This window comes from Corvus moneduloides, chromosome 5 (genome assembly GCF_009650955.1).
Source record: "Corvus moneduloides isolate bCorMon1 chromosome 5, bCorMon1.pri, whole genome shotgun sequence".
In the NCBI taxonomy this organism is placed as follows: Eukaryota; Metazoa; Chordata; class Aves; order Passeriformes; family Corvidae; genus Corvus; species Corvus moneduloides.
In genome coordinates this window covers 27,517,252-27,540,407 of record NC_045480.1, presented here as the reverse complement: position 1 = coordinate 27,540,407, position 23,156 = coordinate 27,517,252, and the positions used below count along the sequence as shown (strand labels likewise).

General features: G+C 42.2%; 1 long non-coding RNA gene across 1 annotated transcript; it reads left to right on the top strand.

Moving 5' to 3' along the window:
• The first annotated feature begins 1,433 nt into the window (after positions 1–1,433).
• LOC116444653 lies at positions 1,434–2,289 on the top strand. The gene is made up of 2 exons (XR_004240429.1): positions 1,434–1,570; positions 2,197–2,289. It is a non-coding gene; the product is annotated as an uncharacterized LOC116444653 (long non-coding RNA).
• Positions 2,290–23,156: the final 20,867 nt, after the last annotated feature.

Here is a 23,156-nt window from a genome sequence, read left to right as displayed (position 1 = left end):
CTCAGTGTGGTGTTGGGGGTTGTTGTGTGATGCCTCCATGGGTGGGTTGTGTGCCTCTAGCAATACTCAGCCACAGCAACTTGTCTTACTCAGCCCAGAGAGACAGGACCATTGACTGTGCTGGGCATCACACGAACAGGTGAGGCAAGAGTTGCTTGTTCTGTCTTAGACAAGTCTGTTACAATCAGATTGATGGAGGAATTCTTACAACTTGACTAAGATCTGAGACATTAATGAGCAGCCCAAGTCCATTATGACAAAGATCCTGCTCAGCTAGTCTCCTAATCTAGAAGCACCCAATGACACAGGCCTTTCATTTTCTTTAGGTTCTCCAGGCATTTAGAGCTACTGTACTTTCCCAGTAGTGCCCAGGCCTTTGGCTGAACTTAGATCCAGGACTAGATATTCCTCTGCTGACATCCCCTGGGATACGAAGTATGCCGAGGCTCACAGTGTGCATCTAACAGCTGCAGGCATGACAACCCTTTGCAAAGTACTGGAAGTTGCTTCCCTTTTTTAAAGGATGGCAGGAGACAAAGAAGCAAAAGCCTGCCACTTTCTGTTCCTGCTCTGCCTCGAGCTAGGACACCGGGATCTGGCTCTCTTCTCAGTTTGAAGGCACCCAAATCCCCTGGTCTTGTCGGCTGAACAGAGTCCTACCCTCTGTCTGCTGTACTGAGAAACCTGACCCGTCTCACTTTTCAGCATGTACCCACCTTGTCACACTGATGCACAAGCACCAAAGTGATCAAGGTGCTGATGAGAGCCTGTGCATGGGATGGAGCTCATGGTGGTGCAGCAGGCATGTCCTGGGCAGCATGGAGCACAGCCTGATGAGGAAGCCAACCTGTCCTACATGCAATCCCTGCTCTGGAGGCATGGGACTAGAAGTCACAAGTGCCCAACAGTCACTTTCAAGATAATGAATTCACAGTCTTGCCCTCGGTCTTCTCATGCTTTTGCTTTTGTCAGTTTGTGTCACAGAATTTAATTTAAAACCAAGTTTACTAGCATAAATGCTGATGTTACTCAAGGGAACTCTGCAAAGAGACCTGGAATGGTTGGATAGATGGGTGGAGTCCAAACAGATGAAGTTTAACAAGTCCAAGTGCCAAGTCCTGCATTTTGACCACAATAACCCCCCGCAGTGCTATAGGCTGGGGCAGTGTGGCTGGACAGTGTCCAGGCAGAAAGGGACCTGGGGGTACTGGTCAACAGCCAACTGAACATCAGCCAGCAGTGTGTCCTGGTGGCCAAGAAGGCCAATGGCATCCTGGCCTGTATCAGGAATACTGTGGCCAGCAGGACCAGGGCAGTGACTGTCCCCCTGTACTCAGCACTGGTGAGGCTGCACCTTGAGTACTGTGTTCAGTTCTGGGCCCCTCAGTTCAGGAAGGACGTTGAGACTCTTGAACGCGTCCAGAGGAGGGCAACAAGGCTGGTGAAGGGCTTGGAACACAAGCCGTGTGAAGAACGACTGAGGGAGCTGGGGTTGTTTACCCTGGAGGAAAGAAGACTCAGAGGTGATCTTATCACTCTCTACAACTTCCTGAAAGGTGGTCATAGTCAGGTGTCACAGACCGCGTGGCTTGTCAGTGCTGGAGCACAAGGTGCCATGACCTTCCTAAAAGCATCTCCAAAGCGAAGCCGCTCGGCAGGACCACCACACACTCACACACATACACGCATGGACAGCTCCAGTGAATGGGTCGACAGCAAAGAGGCAGGAAGGGTCTTCGTATGGGGTTCCACGGACAAGGTTTATTGCAGCCACACGCATGAAGGGCTCCAGGGACAAAAACAGAGAACAATGGATGGTCCAGGTTTAAATATAGGAGTGGCTCGAGCATCAGGGACCAATGATCTGAGGGCATGAGGGTGGTACACAGGCGGGACTAAGGTATGGGAGCCAATGGGGAACTCTGGGGGAGCAGTGATGAGGCAAGGGCCAATGGGGGGAACAGGGAGTGGAGAACCTTCTAGGGCAGGAGCATATAAGGTAACAAGGGGCAAGGAGGCCAAAGGGGCAACCAGGAAAGCAGAACTGGGGTACATTAACATACCAAAGTAGAGCATTGTGGGGGAAGCCTTTTCTGTTCACCCTAACTTGGTGAGGTTATTTTGGTACTAGGGACTGCCCCACCAGTGGACTCTCTTTGTCCCTTGTACCACAGGCTCACTGGCCACCACAGTCAGGTGGGGGTTGGTCTCTTTTTCCAGGCAACACCTGACAGAACAAGAAGGCACAGTCTTAAGCTGTGCCAAGGGAAATTTAGGTTGGATGTTAGGGAAAAGTTTTTTACTGAAAGAGTGATAAAGTATTGGAATCGTCTGCCTGGGAAGGTGGTGAAGTCACCATCCCTAGATGTGTTTAAAAAATGATTGGATGTGGCACTCAGTGCCATGGTTTAGTTGAGGTTGTGTTAGGGCATGGGTTGGACTCAGTGATCTTGAAGGTCTCTTCCAACCTGGTGATTCTGTGATTCTGTGAACTGGGCTTTACTGGCAGCAGGAGAAGTGTGAACTACAGCTGAAGGAACAATGTCTGAGCATAACACATTTACAAGCCCTGAGTCAGCACAGGCACTACGCTGTAATCAAGAACATCGCCTGTTTACTTCAGTGTGATTAATATCAGTCATCTGCTCTTTGTTAAATGATTAGATCCCTGATAATAGGAAATTTCCCGGAGTTATATTTTTGAAATCCCATCCATCACTCAAGAATTTACCTGCTGGCCCTTCACCTTGTGTGGCAGTAGCAATGGCTTTGGCACCAGGGTGGCCAGCAACAAAGCTAGTCCGGCTGAAGGTGCTGGACACTCAGGAAATCCCAGAGGTGAATCAGAGCTGAAAATTTCTTGCTTTTTAATTTAGCTCAGATCTACGTGTCATGTCTGAAATAAAGTAATCCCTGAGATATTAACAGTGTTCCTGGTTATGCTAAACTTTAAAAGGACCCTCTTAGCTTTATGCAGATTAGGCCTTGGTCTTTGACATGGAAACAATTACTACTTGAATGTGGTCTCCTTTTCACTGTCATCCTGAATTTGCCTTGCCTCTTAGCAAACTAATGCATGTTGAAAAGATTAATGGATTAAACACAGCCAGAGCTAAGCCTATTACACTAAAGCCCCTGAAAATCAATCCATAGCTTGTAAAGAAAGAGATCACCTGAAATACAAGGCTTCTATCTACAGAATGCCATGATCATCCCTACACCATTGCTGCTGTTGTAGGCACAACTAGACTGGACATGACAGCTCTGAGTGTCACACAGGCCAAAGCTGGTCACTGGAGCCTGGGGGGAGCTTCTTGCTACCTCATCACCACCCAAGCCAAACCCTACATAGCTAGTTTTAGCACTGGGAAAGATTTGCTCTCAGATGAGTTTACTGGACTGTGTTTCCCTTGCCTTCTCAGAGGTTTCTTTTGCAATTCGTGGTCTGGGCTCAGACCCCAAAGCGACTGCTCCAGAGAATCTTGCTGGTGTCATCTTCCACTCTGCCTGCCCTGTGGAGCCTCATGCTTCCCTGCAGCTCCATGATGTCTCTCAGCATTTTCTCAAGAGGTTTTGAAGAATGTTTCACAAACAGTTGGCCTAGCATGCTGAAAAAAATACCCATCTTGTTTATCTATGTTCCAAATTATTTACCACAACTGGTCTCTTTAAAATATAGTTTACACATTGTTTGAACAGTTTATTTCATTATTTAAGGGTTATCTTTAGAGATTTTTAAACATTCTGTAAACTTTTATTTTTTTTAATAGGTAATTATTTCATATATAAAAATGGAAATGGAGAGAGGAGCAAGAGAGCCTGACCCTTAAACCAGGGTCTTTAGAAAAGAGGAGGGAGTCACTCTTTCAAGTCTAGAGCTGACCTTACCTTTCTGCTCCAAGTTCCAAGGCAAACACTGTGCCTTAGGAAACCCGCACCTGGGATTTACATCCACTGGAAGTGGCACAAATTGAAGACAATAGAGTTCTGATGCTTTTCAAGCCAACTTTGCATGTGTTACTGCTGAAGCCAAAGAGATTGCCTACACAGTAGGCTACTGCTCCACTGTTTGCAGCTATAGCCAGGTAGCAGAGGCTCCATGTCTCCAGTTTCATGCTACCTGTTAAACTTACAGTGGAAGATAAGCCTTATAAAAAGCCATAGAAACTTCTCCACAGTGTGGCAAGCCAGCAGCACTTCACCCAATACATCAAGATTTTCACAAGTCCCATTCTGAATTTGACCTCAAGCCTGCAAGACCTGCCCATATCTAAATTTCAAAGGTTTAAGAGAGTTTATCTTACATACGGTCAATATAATACTGAAGCCAACTAGAAGCAATGTGAGCAAACACCTCACAGCTCCCAGTGTCCTCACAGAGCTCCAGTGTTTAGCTCACTCCCAAATCACCTCGTTGTGTTGCAGTTATCTCACTTCATTTGACTGCAAATTATAGTCACTGATCTCCTGTGCCATGACAACGCTATACTAGTTTGTAAGTTTTTTGATACTGAAAACTCAGATGAACAAATGAGCTGCAAATAGATACAGACTAAGACAAAATCTTTTCAGGAAATCCCTTAGATGTCAAACACAAAAAACCCCACAAGCAGGCCAAGCAAAAGGAAGTGAGGATCACTGATCATAGAGTGAAATACAAAGTCTTTGGGAAAGTGCAGAGGGTCTTGAAGCAACCAACAGTTAACTAAGGTGACAAATTATTTTGACTATCTCTGCAGTTATGCTTTCAGATATAGGGTAGCTTGATTTTTATAGGTGTTTATCCATTCTTTTCAGAAAAACTATTTTTCTCGAAGTGATGTCAGGTGATAAAGCTCTCACACTGAGAAATGTAAAGTATTTCCAGTGTAGAATCTGCAAGTAAATAATATTACAAATTACATTTATAAAAAATAAAGAAACAACCTTGCTCTTTAGGACAGTGTTTACATTGCACAGATTTGACTGATGAACTAGAATCTGATTGATGGTCCAAAAATGCTCACCATATGTCCCTTCTCTGTATTCCAGGAGACCAGATAAACATACAGTGCTTTCTTGAGAAGAAAGAAGATTTTGTAAGAGCCATATACATAAAACACAGTACTTTGTGAATAAGAGATATTTTATCTCCATAGATATTCTTGTCTTTAAAAGCAAGGTATTTTTCCATTTAACTAGGAACATATAGGACAATTTGTTTGTTCCTTTTCTTAAGGAAAACAGGGCTCTTTTCTTGCCTGAGAATGTTTTTCTGTCTTCATTTTCCTTAATTTTTTTCAGGATGAGCCTCGTGATGTAAATAATATTGACAATTTGAAGTCACTCTAAAAAACAACAACAAAAGTGTTTTGTCTTACTCCAATAGCAGTGTAAAAGTTTAGACACTGGCAGGAGCACCCTGAGGGGTATAAGGTCACTTGTTAGGTTTTTTAAATCTATTCTCTCTTCATTTCAAATGACCACTGGAATGCCATGAGCATTTGGAAATCACTGCTTTTGCCTTGAAGGTATGTTGAATCTTTGCTGTGGAGAATGACCATAATGCTTTAAAATCCAACTGACCATCAACATTTCCAGATGTGCAAGGAGGACTGATTGCTTTCTCAAAGCTCCTTTTCAACACACAGGCAGCCAGCAACACAGTTCAGAACATATGGAAAAGGCACCAAGCGTCTGACCTTCTGCTGGAAGAGACCTTTACTTGAGATTTGTCCAGTGTGTATCTTACATAGAAACTAGTGCTAAGTATACAAAGCAAAACCACATTTTTGGCTTTAGTGAAACAAATTGCAGCTCCTGACACTCCAAAAGAATGCAGGCTACAGAAAAAGGAAGAAAAAAAATGAATGCATACGAAGTAAAAGAAATCCAACATGCTTAAATCCAAACCCTCCCAAATGTTGTGTTTCAATTAAAATATCAAGGGAGTCATTTACTTTGATCGACACAATATTTATTTCTGCTGAAAAGGTCCTGTGCAACTCCCTTTCTGCATGCACATCTACAGTTATAGTGATTTTAATGATTTTAAATTACTGTTAATTCTTTCGTAGAACAGTAAAGGGAATAATGTTATTAATTTTTGAAAATAGAAAATCCTCATACAAATTAAATTACACATGCAGGGTGGTACATATTATATGTATTTTTTCTATTACATGTGTACGTGTAATGCAACCTCTAATAACATAATTCCTTCTTCAAAACAAGAGTCTTTCGTTCTCTGTCTCTTTCCTCCTCTCCATGTAGCAAAGCAAAATACCTTTAAATGAGTAAAATTCCAAAAGCAGCAAGCAAACAAAACCTAAAGCTTGATTTAATGTTGTAATACCATGGCAGTAAATGAGGACTCAGGAAATGTCCTATTCCAAATGCATAGCTAATAACAGAGACTTAAGGCACTGTTATAAAATATAAACTATTCACCAATTCTTCACTGGGCTGTACTCCAGGGAAACTGTATTCTGCTTTGCAGAATTCTAGAGCTGACAGAAATGTAAATAGAATAAATGTCTATATTGGAAGAAGGTTTTGCTTTTCCACATTGAAATTATCTCAGAGAATTTATAAACCGAAGAGTGGATAATATTTTATTTTGCCAAACCCCAGGTATGATAAATATATCCTCTCAGAAGTACATTTTTTTTTGTTTTGAAGCAGCAACAGCAGAATTGTTAATTGTATGAATTACAACTTATGAACAATGTGGGACACTGAGCTAGTGGAGTTGCTTTGAGACTTTCCTGCAGTGTATGATGCCTATGTCAGTCCAAGTATTGTTTGATTCTCTAGTGTCTGACTAAAGAATGCCATTTCACTTCATTTTGTGGCAGAATTTGGCCTCAGAGCTCAGGAAGTAAAAGGTGGTTACACAGCTTTTTGCAGTTATCACTCTTGCTGCCAGTAAATGCTGTGGATCCTGCCATACATTCAGCCTTTTAGAAACATTTGGAACAAATGTATTTCAAACTATAAGAAGTTATATTTACATTGGAGAAAAGAGTGTAAAAAGAACCTTTCATGTTAGTTTAATTGGGATCAACTCATAGGACCAGCCATTTGGCAACAGCATAACTTCCTTCTTGTTGATAAATTCCCCCCTTGGCATTAGACCATATTGAAATATATTCTGTTTTTCTACCACTGATGTTACACTTCTATATATTTTTTATTGTTTTGACAATGTCATCATATGATGGATGAAAACATGAAATAATTCAAACACAATGATTGAAAGAGGGCTCATCCAAAATACTAACTGCATTTCCATTTTATTGGTTGAGTCATTCCAAATTCCTTCACATCTTGCAAATATTTTCCCAGATATTTTCATTCTTTGACTGATCTGCAGAGGAACTTCTTTGCAGAAGCCCTCCCTTTATCTTTAAGACATTAACTCAGGGAGGAGTTGATGTCATCCTTTGTCTTGTCCAGGTTCACTATGAGGTTTGTCCTCAAAGAAAGGTTCCTTGTACAGGGCGTGGCAAACAATTAATAATAGCTGTATCCTGAGGGTACTTGGTGAGGGGTGACACAGGCGAATGCAGCTGTAGCCACAGGGTATGTGAGAGAAGCACTCATGCACAAAGAGCAGACAAGAAAGTGAGAAAGGGGACAGAAAATACCCAGGGAGACTTAAGTTGTCAGGACCAGCAAAACAGGGGTGGGTTGGTATAGATTTAAAAGGTCCAAAAGTGAGATATAGAAATTCAGCGTGGTTATATAGGCTGCTGGGTCCAGCCACAGTTATAGGGAAGGGACAGAATAAGATTTGTTCCTGGCAGTTTTTAGCTGTACAATAAAACTTCACAAAATGTTTTAGGAAAAGGTGTTGCTCAGGAGCATTTGTAGATGAGTCTCCAGGGAGATGTCAGGATATAATGCCAGGTCTTCATACAAATACATCTCATGCTTCAATAATCTGTGTGAAATTGATCCTTTAGTCACACTTTGTGGGCCTCTTAGATAACTTCTCTTCACACTTGAAAAATTAAGAGGATGTAAAAATAGCAATATGCCATGGAAATCATTAGGGATTGCTTATATGTGTCCAAGAGTAGATATATGGCCTCTGGAACCATTTTGTATCTGCTGAAGTAATTAGATTGCTGGATGATTAGCTTGGGGATGAAGGGGTTCATGTCCTTGGCCACAATGCCAGCATCGGATAGCGCATAGCCCCATCCGTTCCAACAGGCTTTCCAGCAGGTACGTTCTGTTTAAAAAGGTTGTGCCTTTGGAATGAGATCTGCCTGGTATCAGTACACATGGGCATTGACATATTCCTCATCAATATTTTTAGGAATCAAGCTCCTTGCTAGCTAATACAACAGCCTGATGTTGGAAGGAAGCCCATAATGGAAAACAGCCCATGGGTTTACACATGAAAATCAGAAACAAGCTGATACATGAATGAGAATTTATATCTGCCTTGGCAGGGCACACCATTATTGAAATGTCCTGTCTTTCCCACCAGTGCAGGGTGGTTTATACCTAGCAATAAGAGGATAATTGCAGACAGGGAGAGTTGAAGTGATTTCTTTTGGACCCAACAGACCCTGGAGATTTTTACTGCTATTATTACCATTATGTGTGTGCAGAAAATTCTCCAGGGGAACAAGCAAGGTCTGTGGTTGTACCATAGCATAAAATGCTTACATGATGTCCTACCTTGATTCATCCTGACAAACAGTTTATGCCCTCCAACTTGCTGGCATGTGACTGATGCATGGATAGAGGTCCCAGGTCAGTGAGATGGGACTTGGTATCTCAAATCAGGGGTCCTTTCTTTTTTCTCCTTCTCTCATGAGTCTGGGTTAGAAGAGAAGTTGCTGTGCCTCAGGCCAGTGAAGGGAGGAGAAACCAGTCATTACCATTGACACTGAACTGTGCCATGAATCAAATCCCTCCTGATGGGAGAGAATTTTCTAAAAGTCCTTGCAAGGAGTTTCAAAAATAAACGGAGACTTTTCCTGGAGTTTCAATGCTGCTGGATAGTTGTTTATTAAGTGTTACCAGAGGAACAGAGCCCCTAGTGTGACCCAGGCATAACATAGAGCACAGAAAGCAAGGGTGAAGTCTAATTATCAAGATTAACATGGCCTTTTAAAGATAATTTAACCAACAGTTACTAAAAACGTACATTATTTTCACTTTACTACCAATTATTCAGTAACACGGCCAGGAACTGCGGAATTCCTCATCCAATCATTCCGCACTACTTTTACTGCAGAACATGGAGTAGTAGAAGAAGGAGAAGAAGGTTTAGAGAACAACAACAATCCTCCATTTTGATATTTTTTACTCTTATCTATTTACTACAAAGAGAAGCCCAAAACCTCTAAATTTTCACCCTGTGACAATCTTACATGGTAGTCTATCACCTAATTCACACCACTGTATCTTCTAGTTCCTGTCTGATCGTTGGTAATTTTTTCCAAGGTTGGAGGTTGAAACAGTGTTGTTCAAGGGGGTAAGAACCCTTAAAAACAGGCAGAGAAATATTCTCAGCACTGTGGGTTCCTACAACCATTTTCCCACAGTCAGCTTTGATCAGATGTTATAATATTTTTAGTAAAAAAAATCCTTATTAGCTCCAACACTAATCAATTAGTTAGTTTAATATACATTTTGACTTAAAGGTTTCAAAATGCCACTTATCTTAAATAAAGCTCTGGTCTTGTTTTTCTGAACATGCTAAACTGCTTCCTCTAGTCATATCCCAAATCTACCAGAACCTTTTTCTCCTTCAACCCAGTGGTCTAGTGTCTCAGAGGGGCAGCTGATGTGGCCTCCTGCTCCTTCCCCCTCAGCTGTGTCCCTGGGATGGTAGACAACCATCACTTCTGGCATGGTGCTCATATTTGGTGATGGAAGGAATGGAAGTTGCCTTTTCTTGTAAAACATTTTGAGTTCTCTGACATCTCCCTGTAAAAGAAACAGCCTCCAAGCTGATTTGGACTCCACAAAAGCAGATGTCTAATAAACCCAATGTTTGCAAAATTTGTCTAATTTTTACATCAAGCAGCAATATTTATTTTAGCTGTGCTTGCTAGGACATTGTGATAGGAGAGTCTCTGCCCTTTAATTCAATGCTGAGACCATCACAATGATTTCACGTTCCTTCTGATTACTCTTTTTGTTTTGTACTTCCCTAATTTTCTAGTTTTTATTTTTGGAAAAGATGAAATTAAATCAATGGTGCCTGTCTGAAAGAGGGTTTGGGGACTGTAGTTTACTAGATCAAAGCCTAAGCAAGCAGGGAGGAGAGAAGGACCATCTTTTGACCTGAGCACAAACCACTAGGTTCCTAGGGGAAACAGCAGCAGTGCTTCCTGAAGTGGATTTTGAAAATGGGTTTAGGATGCATATTTTAATGATCAGTTACACCACACCTTTTCCAGGACAGCTCTGATCTCCATGTCACAGACCTCCTAAGGGGAGGCAATGGGAGTAATGAATTCTATCAGCTGAGTTGGATAGTACATTAATTTCTTCCCCTGCAAATGCAGAAAGAAGTTCCTTGGTATTCTGCTGGCCCTTCTTACTGTGAAGGGTGCTATGGTAGTTAATACTAGTGAAGAACTTTCCATTTTGTTATCTAAAAAAGAATTGGTTTAGGATTTAATAATGTGTACAAATAATTTTGTTGAGTGTAGAGTAGGTACTTAGGATTATAAATTGATCTTTCTGTAATTCATATCTAGGAACATAAACATTAACTTAGAAGCTTAACATTCATGAACAGTGTTTGAAAATAATGCTCCTGTAATTTCATGAGTGGTGATCTCTGGAACACTTCAAGAGCACATGTTTTACATCCCTAAAATGTCAGTGTGCACTTCTGGTGCAATCAGAAGATATGTTATCTGTCATGCAAACAGGATTTGCACAGTTGCTTAGAAAATAAGCCGTTATGACTCTGCATCATGTGACTTTTAAAGAGATGTTAATGTCTAAATGTGGTACAAGTCCTCCCTCCATCTTACTATGCAAAAGGGCTGGAAATTCACAGGTAGCACACAACATATACTTGGCAAAATGCAAGTTTCTGCCATTGTATTAAACCTTCATGTAACATGTGCTTCATTCCCTGAATCCTAGGCTTTCAGACTATAAAGAGATTTTTCTAAATAAAAGGGTGAAAAAGATGGTTTTCAAAGCTGAGGTGTTCTTTGGTTCAGAGCTTTTTCAGGCATAGCAGTCCATCATGTAGGGACAACATGGATCTATGCAGGTTTGCCTTTCCCCAAAGTCAACAATGTAATGGCTTTTCTCCCTACCAAAAATATATTAAACCACCCATCTTGTTTAAGGGGTTTCTCTGTGAAAGCCACATCTGTTTCAGAAAAAATCTTTTGGTGCTGCCACACCAGGGTCTGACAGTCCCATGTCAGCACATGTTTCACATGTGAAAAGTGTCTTCAAGGTTATGTACCTAACATTTCTAGCTGTTGCTGCTATTAGGGAAACTAAGGCAGAAAAGCAAGCTAAAAAAGTAGCGGTATCAGCAATGTCCCAGTAATTTTCTCCCCAGTTATTTTCTGCTGTAATTGTGGCAGCCCAGCAGGTTGCGAAGGGAGTTCACAATATTTTGAAAGGCCTTGTTAAAATTTAAAAGACTAATTCTATTGCACAAGAAAGGAAATCTTCATTTATCGCCAGGATTTCACATATTTATGCCGTCAGCAAGTGTCTTTTGTATTCCTCACTCTTCCAAAGCCCCATCATGACTCATTAAAGAATTTTGTTGCAATAAATTGCTTGCCATTGTTTGTATTTTGGGCCAATTTTTCTAAGACGCCTCACAGTAAATCCACAAAGGACAGGGACTCTGCTGTGCCCCTCATTAAGGCATCTCCCTGGATCTCCACGTGCGCTGGCCAGGTGCTGGGCTGTCCACAAAGGGAATGGGAAAGTTGGTGCTTATGTGAGGAGACAGAGGCAAGCTCATGGAGCTGGGGGCTGAGCACCTGGCAGTGCTGAGGAGAGGAGCAGGGCTTAAACTCTTACCTCTGAGTGATCTGAGTGCTTCACTTGTCTTCAAATTTATTAGTCCCAAATGCTCCTCAAGAGATAAGCCACAGAGGACAATCACTTAATGAGAGCCTGGGCATAAGCCTGATTTTGAATTGAAGAAGTACCAAGACAATTTTGTCCAGAATCACTCATGATGGTTATGGGCTAATGATATGAAAAGGGATTCAGTAAGCATTTGCCTCATTTTAAGGGTAGTGACAAGTTGTCTCTGGATCTCATGAGAATGAAGTGCTTTCCAGTTTCTCAGTGACTGAGCGGATACAAAAAAAAAGACCATTTAGGCAGAAGAAGAGTTTTCAGTTTGGTTTCCTACAGAAATGAGGCAAAAAGGATCTCAGTCTGCCAGATCCTGTCCAAATAATTCCAAACCCACAGACTAATTCTTAACAATTTAGCAGAGGAGATGTTTCACAGATATCAGCCCCTGCAAACCTTGTGAAAATCAACATCTGGGTAGAGGAGAAACACCCCATTAATGTTTCAATCCATGAAGGAAAACTCAGCATCTCTCCATGCTGTTTGACTGCAGACAGCTGTTGCCTAGCCTGTAGGTATATCTTGGCCAGCTGCCCATAGCCTGTGGCCTCAGGTTTCCACATGGCCAGCCAGATTCACACACTTACGCTCCAGAAAAAGGAGCCTGGGGTGGAAAGGTGAAGCAGGACACAAATTTGGTTTCATCCCTTCCACTGCTGTTGTCCTGTTTCACTTGCAGAATAGGCTTCAAAACCAGCTGTCTGCAGGGATTTAAATCCCACTGCCTGTATTTCTACTGTATTTGGAAATTCCATCACAGAAGTAGAGTTCTATCATGCTTAGTAACTAATTATAAATTGGTTAATTTGATATCACTTGTGTCAGCTGCCTATTTAGGAGCTTAAGTAAGAGACAAAAACAACAGAAGGACTGTATTTACAGCTAAGTCAGCATGGTTTCAGAAAAAAAATGGGACTTTCTAAATGCTCCTGATGTCAGAGCTCTAGAGGTAAGGGTGAATGGGGTAGGGAGGTGACACAGTGGACTTCAGTGGTGCACTAACACCATGTAGCCTCCTGACTATAAAGCAGTGCTTTTGTATATCTTAGCGAGACACTTAACAAGTGACTTAAGGTATGGCTAGCTGACATCTCCAAATTAGGTCATCAAAAGAGAAATGCAGCTAAATAGACCGAGGATGGTTGTGTGGTGTCACAAGGACCAGTGTTAAATACACTGCTATCTAATGAGGTCTTTAATGACCTTCAGGAAAATATTAAATTTCTCCTGATGAAAGTTTGTTCTAATTTGAAAAAGATCCAGTGGGAGATCACAAGTCAGAATTATAATTTAATAGGAAAATGAAAATAAATGCAATAGTACAAGAACACTGACAGAGACAGGATACAACCCGACACCCTGTTAGTCAGGGCAGTGGTAGCATTCCAGATGAAGCAGTTCTGTTGAAGCAGTGATCCTGTAGAAGGGCCTGGTCTTCACCTGAAGGTCCAGTGGCAGCTCTTGTCCCCTGGGAATCCAGTAGGTAAGGACTGCTTGTGCTGTTCCAAACCCCGGATTATATCCAGGTGGGAATGCTTGGCTCGTCCCCCTGGGCAGAGCATCTCACAATGGGCTGATGTAATTCTATGAGTCCTTAGGTAGGTCCTTGATGGCCCATTAAACAGAGACAGTTCTGGAGGGAGTTAGCAGGGATGAGTCATGGTGGGAGATAACGAACACTGCCCCACCTGCTTTAACAGCTTGTGAAGATGATAATAGAATACATGCCTTTGGTTACATCTTACATTGCAACCTAGGACAAAGTTTTGCAAAGATTAGTGTGTTCTCAGCATAATTGCAAGTTGAGAAGAACCACCTTCTCCGGGGTATTTTTTTAAGAACAAATTAGCCTAGATCTGTTGAGGATGGTTGGGTCATCCTTTCTCTGGTATAGTTTAGGGCGATAGACTAGACTTAAGGTCCATTCCAGGGTTACATGTCTGCTGGCTTACAGCCTGGACCATAAAGTAACTGTGTTAGGCTTATCATGTATAACTTAGATTTCCTCAAAACTTTTCATTGACACAATATTTTAAAGAGTACTAGCATCTAAAAGTAAAAACTCCACTCAAGACTGATACAGGTACAGTCATGGTTCATGCTTAGTCTTTGTTACCATAAAGGAGGTTGTGAATCCTTCATAACTGATGAGTAGCTTTTAAATGATGATTTCCCTTAAGCTATGAAATGGACAATCATCCAAACAAAGAATAGAAATACTATTTCCACTTTTATTTTCAAGCAAGTGCCTTTAGTAAATTATTGCCAAGTCAAATTGTCTTTTTACAGAGACAAAATGCATACAGGCTAGTGTAAGCAACTCTATCAAAGCTGGAAGCTCCTAAAAGGGTGAGTCTTCATTGACCAGTGTTTGGAAATTGGGTGGTCTAAGACAAGAAAGAATCTTTGCACTCCTAGTCTGACTCTAAAGTGTTGTGTTTACTCTGCTGTAGTTTTGTAGTAGAGCAGTGCTGCTGAATAGGCACAGTTAATAAATCCTTATGTGTTGCTGTCGTGGCTACCTCCATTCAGAAACGGAAGGGCAGGGCACTTCCATTGCTTGGATAACCATTGCCAAACCTGTATCTGATGGGATCCCAGCCTCTGTCACAGTAGGGCTCCTTTCATGGCCACACACAAATGGAAGTTTTCTGCAGTTTGGATATTTGGCGATCCAACACCACTGAGGAACCAGAGAGACTGTGACCTGCCATAACGGCCCAGATAGGGACCCTCTCAGTAGGTAGAGATTTAGGCAGCTTTTTTCGAGGAATCTTTCTGTTCCCACTTTTTCTGTTAGGTTTCCCACAGGCAGGGGAGCAATTGCCTGCCAGAGTGGAGTTTTTTGCACTGATGCAAACTGGTTATACATACAGGCAAGAAGCTGCTCTGTTCTCTGAGACAACCAGTGCAGAGGAACCAGGTCCCAAAGAAGAGGGAGAAAAGCTTCAGTTGGCTGCCCAGGCAGCCAGCATTACCTCCCATCTTGCCTGCCCCGTGGCAGCTGGTAGGAAGGAGGTAGCTCTAGCTCTGGGGCTGGTCTCCTGGCTCAGGGCAGGACGTGGGGAAGGTGGGCTCCCACTGTGGCCAGTGTGGCCTGATGCAAGAGGAGCAAATGAGAATCAGCCAACTTTCAGCAAAGTAGCACTCAGGGAAATTAAGTGTGGGCAAAGTCTGGCTCATCTAGTGGGGGATGATGCAGAGTAAATCACACACATCCATGCTTACCTAGGCTGCTTCCAGAAAAGAGGAGAGAAAAAAGCCAACTCTGCAGCGAGTTGTGCCAGTGGGTGAGCTCAGGGGTTGGTGCATCCCCATATGAGGGTGCTGGGAAGAAATGAGTTGCCTTGGCTCCCGATCACACATTATGGAATCTCCTTACTCTGTCTGCTACAATAACCAGATGAAACTGCTAGATAGAAATCGTGAATCATCAACCCTAGTAAAATGCATATGTTACACAGCTGTGCTCTGAGCCAGCCCCTTCCCTGTCAGCAGGTCTCAGGGCTGTGCTAGATGCGCTAGAAGCAAAAAGATCTAGTCTGTTCTTCCTGCCCAAGTGGGTGCATTTCCCCAGACTTGCTGCATGATCAAGTGTCTGATCAGGTCCAAGCAGCCATTGTAGCCCAGCAGTTTGAGAAAGAATTGCAAGAGTAATGTGTTAGTTCAGTGTTAAGCAGTTACAGGAAGGTAATTGAACTGGTTCACGGAACTGCTTCAAAACTCTAGCAGGCATTTTTTCAAGGACAGAAGTTTATCAGGCAATGGGCTATTATCCCTAACACCAAAGAATTTGCCTGTTTGAGTTTTGCTTTGTTTTGGTTTTGTTTTAAAAGCCATGATATTTATATCAAATGCTTACCCAGGAGAAATATTAGAAGAATGTCATAAACCTTGTAAAATTAGACACTCAAGAAATACCAGGAGTCAAACTGCAGTGCACTCTTTACTCATCTCCATTGCTTTAATGGTAGTGTTTGACCACATGAATGCAAAGTCTCTCCTCCTCCTTGTTCAGAGTGGATGATTGTTTCCCAAGTAAGATTACAGCTTTTTCTTATTCAGTCCTTAACATTCTGTCTTATTTACTTGTGATATTTAAGAAAAAACTGCTTGTTCCTGGCTTAGCCTGATGCTTGTCATTATGGTAACTTGGTGTTTCACAAACATTACCACAGTTATTTTTCTGGTGCTTCATTGAAATAAGTGTACATTAGGATGACTTTGTGCTAACTTGTGGGAAGGTAGACAAAGAAAGGTGAAAGAGAAACATCTGGGATTTGGCAATCTTCTGGTAGAGGAGCCCACTCTGTGAATGCTCATGCAATTCAGCAAACAACTCAGATCAGCTTAGCTCAGGTTCCTAAAAAAAGAGGGATATACAGTAGCCCAGTGAAGAGTTAATTCATCTACTCTAGTATTATCTAGTAAAAAGTCAATAGTAAAGCTGATTTGCTGGCCCATATTCTGCTGCATTACATGTGAAACTAAATTTTTTCATCTGCAGTCCCTAGCCTCGTCTCCCCAAATAAGTTATTTTCTACAGAATATGGATTATATCAACAGTGTTATATTGTATCTAAGTCTATTGTATTTCTGAAGCTTCTCTTTCCTTTGCAGTAACTCTGGTAAGGGATTGTATGGAAAAAATTCTGAGTACTTGTGGAATTGCAAGACAGTATCCCAACAAACAAGCATAAAAGGGACTGGTTTAAGCTTGTAGAGGCAGCTTTGCTTCAGGCTTTAGCTGATATTGCCAAACTTAGTTTTATAAGTGCTGGTCTTTACTGTTTCCCTGTGTATAACTTCCCAGTTGGATTTTAAAAGACTATTTCTTCCCCCAAATATTTTGTAACACAACATCGCTAAGGCATTTATTTGTCACCTGAATTGCACCTGAGGCCTTGGAAAGTATTACACAGACCTCTGGCACTTTAAATAATGTAGTTACTGGCCATCCATAATTGCTGCTTATCCACAGGGACATAGGCAAGGGCAGGGAGAGAGGCCATTGGTCACCATCTCCTTGCACAGAGGGATGGTAAACATCAGGCGAGCTGAGCTCAGTCTTGGCCTCGGGATGGGGAGATGCTCTGGTAAGCAATGCCTTTGTATGTGGGTATTTCTCATCTCTGCCCGCTGATTCCTGCCACTTCTGCCCATTTGCTGCATTCTTTGCTGTCCCTCTGCTATGTCCCCTGTGAGGCTTCCCACTCTTGCAGTCATGACTTGGATGTCACAGTCCCTGTGCTCCTGTGCTCCTGCAGCCAAATCCCAAGCCCCACCCTCTGAGCAAGAAGGCTTGAGTGTTTTTTGAAAGTGCACAGTGGTTTTTTTGATGTGAGCTAAAAAAATACTTTTTTCCTCAGGCTTTGTTCTCAGAAATGACTGAAATATTTGGGTCCAAACTTTAAAAAATGTGTTTGAAGAAGAATTTAGGCTTGGTTTCCCTCAGTCCTGCTTCTGGTCTTTGTTGTTACTGTCTTAAAGGGGAAAATGGGCAACTGTAATAGAATTGGGAAAGGATTGAAAAGTGCTAAAGACAGGTCAGGCTAATCATGCAGTCTGTGTTCTATATACATAAAGAACTTAAGGTGTTTATATTTCCCAAAACAGTGCTTGACAGCAGAAAGCATTTATATGCTATCCAGTATCTGTGAAATCTACTGTAAGTGCTTTTATAGGACGATTTAACATCAATAATAGTTCCATTTCATGCCAAAAATATTTATACTTTATGATTGGTACAACCTATGTGTTAATCAAGGATAGCAGAGAAAGTACAGTGGGTGAGAGAAGCTAGAACAGTTTTTCCCTTGTGAGCATACCAGGGGCCGTGGAGTGCTGTTAGACCCCGGAATTTCAGGTGAAATGGACCTTTTGTCTGATCCAGTATGGCAGCTTGAACAAAAGAGAGATTTTGATGAAGCAAACAAAGGTAGACAGAAAGCTTCAGCTCCTCGAAGGTGGGGTAATAGCTAGGGAGGGAGATAATGGCACTACAACCCTTTTGATAAAGGCTCTGTGAGTGAGGCTTGAAGTTAAGCAATGCAGTAGCTCTGCTGACTCACAGCTCAGGACCTAAAATCCTGAAGGCTAGAGGCCTGGACTGGGAACAAACACAGTGTTAAATTGAAAGGAAGGTGCCTTCTAATTTGATGTGATGGCAAGCATCATAGTTTTTCCAGAAAGATGTGATAAAGTAACGAATGCTGTGTTGCAGCATACCTAACTCTACAGTGGTTTTTGTATCTTTTTGTCAACAGGATGTATTTTGTGGCTGCTCTTCGTTTCCACATACAAAAGGGCAGTTTATATTCCCTCTGTAGGACCGTCCCTATTTTATAGAGCTAGCTGCTTTCAAGAAGTTTTGGAGAGTAAAACTAAATGAATAATTTCATACTAGGTCACAAAAAAAATACACGTGAAACATATTTTTTTCACTCTGGCTTTAATTTACTTGGTCACAATGTCACAGGGGACTAATTTTGCCGTTTTCTGGAGGCATGATTACATTATTGTTGTGTATGTCTGTCTGGTTTTATCAGCCGTGTATGGCATCACATCAAATAATATGAAGTGACATGACAAGTAGAGTCCGACGGGATGCTCTGGGAGAGCCTCTGAGCAGAGATGTCATCTTTAATGCATCTACAAGGAGTTTTGGAGTGCACTTTTTCATCCTCACTGTTCCCTGTAATTAGTGTGCCAGAAAGATCCTGCTCCTGCTGTGATGGTCCTGGGAAACAGTTCATACATTTGCTGCCCATAAATGTGGGCCATGTCTCTTGAATTATGATGTCCAGAGGGGAAAAAAAAACCTCTGAAGATGTCAGTGTCTTCCTAAAGTGGCCACAGAGTCATCCAGAACGTCTTCCTTTACGGTGTCTCTTGCCTTTGCCATTTATGCAAGATTTCAGAAGTTAAAGTCCTTCTGACTTTTCTTCCTGTCATTCATGGCCAGAGTCTGCCCAGCTTTCTGCCTGGGGCAAGAAGAGGGTTGTTGGCTGCTATTTGGGCTGTGTGACTTGTTTGGGGATGTTTGTGAGGAACATGTGTCCATGAACACCTCTCTCCTCAGGCCACAGGAAGCAGCCCCAAAAAATGCAGCAAAGCTCTTCCCTTTGCTCTCATCTTTAAATACAATTGAGGAGGGGGAAGTGAGCAGCAAGGCAGCCCTTGCCCCCTCAGCAGTGGGGAGCAGAGCACTGGTCCTTGGCCTCGTGTTACCTGAATCCTGTGTGTTGGTGAAAGAACTGCACATCTCTCTGCATGAGCCTGTCACAACTACAGTAAGATTTCTATCCTATCCCCGAGCCTGGAGGCCCATGCCCGCTCTACCTCCATGCCAGACATCACATCTCCCTAACGCTAATGGGGAAGGCTAAAATTAACCAGGAACGTAGAAGCAGCTCCCAGATGAACTGTGGCCAGAAGCCCATGATTAAAGGCATAGCAGGCTGCAGGTCGGCTAAGGCTGCCAACAAACCTCCTGAGCAGGAAGAAAACACTTAGAGCTGTCAAAGCACTTAAAGGTATGATAGTGCTTTCTGAGCTAGGCTCCTTTTTTGTTCCTTTTCTTTTACCTATTTTTTTTCAGGAAATTCATGCTGCAAACAGTAGATTCCTGAAAAAGATGCCCCTAACCTGAGTATTGTTCTGAGTTTTTGAAGGATCAAGGCTGCAGAGTGACTGAAAGGGTTTACAACAGGATCAGGCAGTGCTGCTCTCAGCTCTGGTGCTGACTCTGTCTTTTCTCTTAAGTTTCACTAAGTCACTTAAACCCTGCTGCAGCTTCACTGCAGCATGACTTAAAACTTTTTTCAGATTGAGAACCTTCTCTCCTAAGACTGAAATTTCTAAGAACTACGTGACTCTTTAGAGGTATTGTGCTAAAGGCAACCATACTTGAAGTTAATGACTGCATGAGATCAAACATGTTATAGTCTTTCTCTTTTTCTGTATTTTATTTAATTTGTGCATTTGAATTGCTTGGGGGAGAAATCCTGGCTCTGCTGATTTCTGAGTATTGTCAACCGCAATAATACCAAAATATGACCCTTTGGGTATAGAAGTTACGAAGTTTTGTTCAGAGAGTCATTGTGTTAGTAATTCTTCCTATTTCTACAGTCTTAATACAGGAACAGAGGAAACATTTACACTTCTTTTTTTTTTTTTTAATAGGAAAAAGTGATGGCTAAATCACGTTTTGGCAGGAGAAGTAGGGATAGGTGTATGAGGTAAAATTTCTTTTAGCTCTATATTGGCTGTCAAGTTGACTTGTTTCCATTCATTGCTACGTACAGTACTGGAATTTATATATATGTATATGTTTATACGTATATGTGAACTAGGTGCACATTTTTTTACAAACTTCCTTTGTTGTCGCTGTAGAAAATAAAAAATACAGCCACAGCAGACTGTGTGTTGTGGAAGATGGTTGGTTTGATTTTGTCCCACACAGCATTAGATTGTACCAGTGAGTGGTAGAACAGACTTATCAGCAGGCTACTGCTTCAGGTCCATGTGTATTTACTCTTCCTGATTCATTGTGTGGTGAGGGAAATGTAATAGCGCATCAAGATAAGCGTTCAGTACCTGAGAAAAAAAGGAGCAGCTAAAACCCATTTTCCTGAAATTGTTCAGCTGCATCTTTTGAGATATTTTACACTAAGTCATACATCTAGGGCTCCAAAACCTGGGGTGGTTTGGGTCTCATGCTGAACCACAATGAGTTCAAGAGATGATACCCTTCTCTGAAGGAGGTGTTGGTCTTGCAGTGAAAGGAACAAGCTGTATTTTGGCCCAGATCAAAGGCTCTGGCAGAATCTGCTGCTCAGCTGCTGTTCATGGAACGGCAAGTGGTTCCTGCCTTCTGCAGTGAGAAGGTCCCTGGGCAACCCAGGCTCCTCTAGTCACCCTCCTGCCCAGCCTGCTGCCCAGCTGTGGATACCCAAGCAATGAACACCAGAGAAATTACACAGATTTTATGGTCTCTTCTCTGCCACTATTTTCCTGTACTAGACTGGAAGTCAGTCTTATTTCAGATCTTAATTACGTTGACTGTAGGATAGAAACAGAGCTGCAACAGTTGTAATATATTTCTGGATCAGAAGTCCTTTGCAGGAGACAATTTTTTGCAAACATAGCTGCCCTGCCTGTGCAGGATGGGATTGTTGGCTTCCACTCATACTTTCAATATTTTGCAGGCACAGTTATGCACAGATCCTAGTGTTTTGCCAAGTCTGCTAAAATCTGGAATTTGAAATTTAGAAGACTAGAGTGCTTCCTGGAAGGGAAGTCTGCACTGTGTAGAGTGTGAGATTTGAAATTCAAATTCAGCTGTTGTTATGGCCGAGGAAATCCTCCAGCCAAAACACTCCTGTAATACCATGGAATCAATTGTAAAATAACCAGCATCATAGAAGTCTCTGCTTGTGAAAAGTACAGCTTTTCTGAGCTGTTCAGAAATGTATTTTGTTGAGAGAAAGGAAGCTTCTTTTTTTTTTTTTTTTTTTTTTTTTTGCTTGTAAGCTGTTAGCAGAATTTTCTGATTTATACAGAGTATTTCTTTCACCATCTGTTTCAAAGACCCAAACTGCTTGTGATTGGGTGTGTGAGGTTAGTCCTTGGTTAGGATGGCAGGTGATCACAACTCATCACTATCTGATGAGTGAAAAGCTGGAGATTGAAAGAACAACACTGTGACAGCTTTACTTGGTGCCATGGAAGGATTGATGTTTATGATGTGCATAATGAACATAAAGTATTTTGTATTGCTCTTTCTACATACGGAATGACTGTCCCCTTAGTCTGAGTGGGGGTTGCCTGTTAGTCTAACACAGATGTTTTAATGAGTTTTTCAGGTTCTGTAGTGATGGTGTTGGCAAGGAACCCCAGGAGGTGCACAGGGCCCCTCCAGGCGCCTTGCTGCTTCTGGACAGTCAAGCAGCTCCTCAAGGCACCTCCTTTCACCCGCAGCAAGCTGCAAGCTTGTATTCCCCACTGTCAGTTTTTGGATAGGCTATTGAGAACCACATCTGCAACTTCTGGGCTGGACAACAGACGTTCTGTCCAGTGAAGAATTTTTCTTCCAGACCTAAATTTGGCTGTGACTGTCCCAGAGTCTCTCATTTGGCCTCCAGCAGTTTGGATTGCTGAGGGAAGATCACCACAGTTCTCTGCTCATTGTGTTGATCTCTGCACAGCCACAGGTCTAGTTGATTTTTGCTTTGACATCTTGTAGTAGGGCAGCCTAGCCTGAAAGTCCAAGTTCTTGGTGGCCATCCCAGCCAGAGGGGATCCTGCACTGTGGGGCTGGGAGGTGCAAGCATGAGCCATCCGGGCTTGCTCTTTTGCTTGGACTGGCTGAGGTGGTATAAAAAAAAATGTGAAGGGTCCTTTCCTATCTGCAGAATAATTTGTAAAGGCACACAAATATATACGTTCAGTCCAGAAGGTTTCATCATTTAGCCTTGAAAGTTCTATGATTCCTTGGCTCGATTTTTAGCCTTTCATCTTTGTACATTGTACTACCAGCCTAATGCATCCTGTTTTCCTCTTGTGAGTAGGAATAAGCCAAAGAATACATCTATCTAAAAGATGAGAAAGCCGGAGGAGGACAGAGAAAAGAAAAACCCTATTTTAAGTGCAGTTTATTTCTGTCCTGGTGGAGGTGTGTGAGACTCCTAAGTGTAACTGATTCATCATGAGAGCTCAGCAAGGTCTGGTTTCTGCCAGTCTCTGAATTCAGAGGGTGCTGTGGGAAAGATTGCACCCATACAGAGTGGTGTGTCTCTGCTGATGTGGCAGTGGACTAGCTCTGGATCTTCCATGTATTAAATTACAAGTCAGTGCATTTAAGAATAAACCTCTTTAGGGTGTTTGCATATTAATTGCCATGAAATTGTGAGAAGGAGGGAAGGAAGGCAGGGAATGAGATAATCCCATCTCTGTAGAGTATAAGAAATCATCACAATGTTAGCTGGATGGAAGCCATTGCCAGCTCAGCTGTAGCACATGATTTGTTGGAGAGCAAGAACGCTTCAGGTATTTCTGAGTCTGGAATAATTGCATTT